Source organism: Octopus bimaculoides, chromosome 5 (assembly GCF_001194135.2).
Source record: "Octopus bimaculoides isolate UCB-OBI-ISO-001 chromosome 5, ASM119413v2, whole genome shotgun sequence".
NCBI classification, from domain to species: domain Eukaryota; kingdom Metazoa; phylum Mollusca; class Cephalopoda; order Octopoda; family Octopodidae; genus Octopus; species Octopus bimaculoides.
This window is the reverse complement of record NC_068985.1, coordinates 4802827-4807169: the sequence shown is the minus strand read 5'-3', so window position 1 is coordinate 4807169 and position 4343 is coordinate 4802827. Positions and strand designations below refer to the sequence as shown.

General features: G+C 40.7%; 1 long non-coding RNA gene across 1 annotated transcript in view; it reads left to right on the top strand.

Annotated features, from left to right (window-relative positions):
• LOC106877688 (uncharacterized) overlaps nucleotides 1–4343 on the top strand; it is a 14993-nt gene that overhangs the window by 7750 nt on the left and 2900 nt on the right. Inside the window, exons 4-5 of the long non-coding RNA XR_001410408.2 lie at nucleotides 2151–2184; nucleotides 4026–4081. This is a non-coding gene — a long non-coding RNA (uncharacterized LOC106877688). The remainder of the gene's footprint in view (nucleotides 1–2150; nucleotides 2185–4025; nucleotides 4082–4343) is intronic.

Sequence of the window (4343 nt, the reverse complement as noted above, 5' to 3'; positions counted from 1 at the left end):
CACTGGCAACGATCTCGCTCGAAAATCCTACAGGAGCCAGTCAGGCGGTACTGGCAACGGCCACGCTCAAAATGGTGCATCTCATGTGCCACCCGCACAAGAACCAGTCCAGGGGCACTGGCAACGATCTTACTTGGCTTGCCGGGTCTTCTCACGCACAGCACATTTCCAAAGGTCTCGGTCAGTAGTCATCGCCTCGGTGAGGCCCAATGTACGAAGGTCTTGCCTCACCACCTCAGCCCAGGTCTTCCTGGGCCTACCTCTTCCACGGGTTCCCTCAACTGTTAGGGTGTGGCACTTTTTCACACAGCTATCCTCCTCCATTCTCACCACATGTCCATACCAGCGCAATCGTCTCTCTTGCACGCCACAACTGTTGATAAATATGTTGGTCGTCTTTATTTTTTGTGTATTCACTGTATTGTATTAAACAAAATGTTTATACAGTCTGCCCTCATCATTCTCTCAGTTACCTGGCTTGCCATGATAGAAGTTTGGTGACCCTTGCCCTAACCCAACAAACCAAACTACATCTCTTCGCTTCTTCACATTTCCTCCTTCCTCACTGTATCATTGCTACCCTCTAGCCCTTGACCTTCCCCTTTACATTCTTATCTCCATCCCTTGTTAGTTTGTCCAGCTCTTCACCACCGTTTCTCTCATTATTTCCCTCCGTCTTTCTCATTCTCCTGCTCTTCCCTCAGGTTTGGTAACCATGTATCTCCTTCATGGCAACACACCTGTTTCTGTCCTCATTCCTGATCTTTCCCTCCTCCCTCTGGCCACGTAATCTTGTACCTCCTCTGGCTCACTATAACAGTTCATCATCTTAGATCACCTCCTGCAATGCTCCCTCCCCTCCCAAAAGATTTTTTCTTGCAAGTTACTTGGTGACCCTGTCAGTGCAGGTGCCACTTAAAAAGCATTCAGTTTATACTGTAAAGTGGTTGGCATTTGGAAGGGCATCCATCTGTAAAAATCTTGTCAAAACTGGCCATGCAAAGATCACTCAATCCATTCCACTGGGTGGATAGTGTTAGAAAGGGCATCCAGCTGTAAAAACCCTGCTAACACAGACAGAAGTCTGCCTGACCAGCTCCTGTCAAACTGTCTCTCTCATTCCAACATGGAAAGCAGACGTTAAATGATGATGATGATCATCATCATCATCATGATAATGTTGAGCATCAGGCCTCATGGAGGCAATGAACTATGACTGCAACATTTGATAATATGTTGTGCTTGAGAAGAAGACCCATGAGGCCAAGTGACATTGTAGTTGTGGCAGATACTAGTGCCATAGAACTGGCACTCCTGCAGGTGGCACATAAAGGTACCCATTACATTCTTGGAGTGGTTGGTGTTAGGAAGGGCATCCAAACGTAGAAATAATACCAAATCAGACTAGAGCTTGGTACAGTCCCTCACCTTACCATCTCTGGTCAAAGCATCCAACCCATGCCACTGTGGACAATGGATGCTAAGTGATGGTGGTGGTGGATGGTAGAAAATAGCAAAAGTATCCATGACAATGTTGATTTGAGAAAGAATTTATATTTATATTCAGTATTTCAAATTCAAGAAGTCCTTGTCATGTAACTTTTATAGTTTTTATATCAACCCAGAACAGAAACAAGGAATAACACATATACAAATCAAGGAATTCCTAGTCCAAACATTTGTTTCCTTCAGTTTTCCTTCCCTTTTTCAAAATTGGGATCATCACCCCAGACTGCCATTGTTTTGGTGTCCTTTCAGAAGTCCATGCTATAAACAAATCAACCAGAGAATACCTTCTCCTTTTAATTTTCTTAACATTTCATCCACTTCAGCTGCCTTGCCACACTTGAGTGCTTTAATCACCTCTGCGACTTTAGCCTCTGTGAGGTTAGTCTTTAGTCCTAGATGCACCTCATGTCACCCAGAAGATCTTATCCTGATCAAATTGAATAGATCCTTAAAGTATTCTCTTCCACCCCAAAGAATGCTCTGCTTTTTACAGAGAGGAATTCCAGGTGAGTTCTTTCTGGCAGGGATGGAAGAGGGCTTGTTACGAAGTGTGAAGATATTCTGCCAGAATACTTTATTGGCCAATCTAAAATCAGTCTCCAGCTTATATGATGATATGTGTCCCTTTATTTCTTTTGCAGAAATCTAGCAAGAAAACATTGTGGATATACGACAGTGAGTTCTTCTTATTTATTTATTTATTATGAGGCAGCATATTGAGTTTGTGTAGTTGTTGGAAATAAGTTAGTAGATCCTCTGTTAATGTGAGCTGAAACAGACAAGCATCCTGACCACAGGCTTCTTATCTCTCATCTGTTTTATCTCAAACCAGAGCCCTTAACAGTCATTTTTAGAGATAGCATTGTTTTGCTGTTAAGGTGAATTGTTGGGGGTCTTCCTTTTTTAAAATAGTTGGAGTAGCAGCAGCAGCAGTAGCAGTAGAAGCATTGACTGTGATGTTTGTGGTTATTGTTGTTACTATTACAGTTATTGTTGTTTAGCTCCAATTGTCTTTCCCTGTGAGTCTAAACACCAAGGAAACACATTAAATGCTTACACTGTAAAAAAACATCTACGTGAATGAATTCTGCCAGACCCATGAAGGCTATATAATGTGAATATTAAAACTATGATGATGGTGATGATGATGATTTCCAATCTACAGGTTGTTATTTTCATTCATATGGACATAAGATGACCAGCTGTTTGGTTTTCATCAAACTCCTTTGCTTTATCAGGAAACTGGGTACAGGGTTTACATGCCACCCAGTTTAACACCACCATTTGCTTATTGGGTGCCTTTAGCATCAATTCTCTCACTTTCATGCATTTGGATCAAATCAACAGTTTCCTCTCCATCCATTTGTTTTTTCCTTCAGATGTTGAGGTCAAACAACAAACAGCTTTACCAAATGAAAATGGAAACTAAGCTGTCCCTACTGAAAAACTTATTTAAAACACTTTAAAGTGGAAGGAGTAGACCCAGGAGGATGTGGGATGAAGTGGTGAGAGTTCTTCAGATGTTGGGTCTTACAGAGGGGATGACAGGACAGGGTCTGGGACTCCTGGTGGTTTGCTGTGCTTGACAAGATATGTCAAGCTATGCAGAGGTGTAGTTGTCCTTACATACTGGCATACTCACAGCATCCTTTCCTAGCTGAGCATTCATAATCTTGGAGACTCATTGGGAGCTGGTGCCACATAAAATACACCCAGTCTAGTGCCGCCTATACACATCCATGCCGGTGCTGCATAAAAGCATCCAATACACTCTATAAAGTAGTTGGCATTGGGAAGGGCATCAAGCTATAGAAACAATGCAAAAGTAGACATGGAGACTAGTCAGCTCCTGTCAGACAGTCCAACCCATGCCACCATGGAAAACAGACATTGAATGAAGCTGATGATGATGATAGTTGATGAAGATGTAGCTGAGCTGATTGAATAACAGCATAACACCTTTCACGAAATTCTGTATTCAAAATCATGCTGAGGTTATCATAGCTTTCCTTCTTTTCATGTCTGATAAGACAACAAATAACCTTTCAGTTGATGGGCAGAGGTAGAGTTTGTGGTTGGTAAGAGAAGTACCCATTCCTCCTTTCAAATATAAACTTGCTACATATAATAGACTTAACACACAGCCACACCTTTTAGTTTTTTGCAAGATTTAAGGGAGATATTTGCTGCTATCTTTTAGTGACTGCATAGAATCTTTTTAAGAGAGGTATATCAAAATCAGTTGACAGTGCAAGATGAAGTGCCATGTAGTATTATGTTACGTCCCTTTACTGCATCACTTCTCAAGTTAGGTAATATCCCCCATCAGTCAATGATTTCAGCTCTTTACTGGAAGTTAGCATGGGCTGAGAAAAAGATCAGTTGTTTTTTGCTTAAGTGTTTCTATGTGTCAGGTAATGTTTTGCTTCATTGAAGAGTTGAAACTAGTCCAAAATACAACTCTTCATATCCAGTCATTATAAACATACAGCAAATACTTTTGTAACCTTTTCTAGCAATTTGAAGACTTTAAAAAAGAAGCAATTGATGGTTTTAACCGCATACAAGCCAAGTAAGTGATTATGTAACATTCTGCTTAAGTCTTTTTTTCTTTGAATTATGAGGAGATTGTGTTGTATAAATATGATAACGATATAAGGAAATATAAATGTAGGAAATAGTAAGAGAAGCCATGACATTGTTGATATGAGACATGGAATCTATATGTTCAGTATTTCAACTTCAGTAAGTCCTGGTTATGCAACTTTTAATACACTATTTTTGTTTGTATGTACTTAACTGCAAGACAAAAGGCTCAAGCCTATTCCATACAC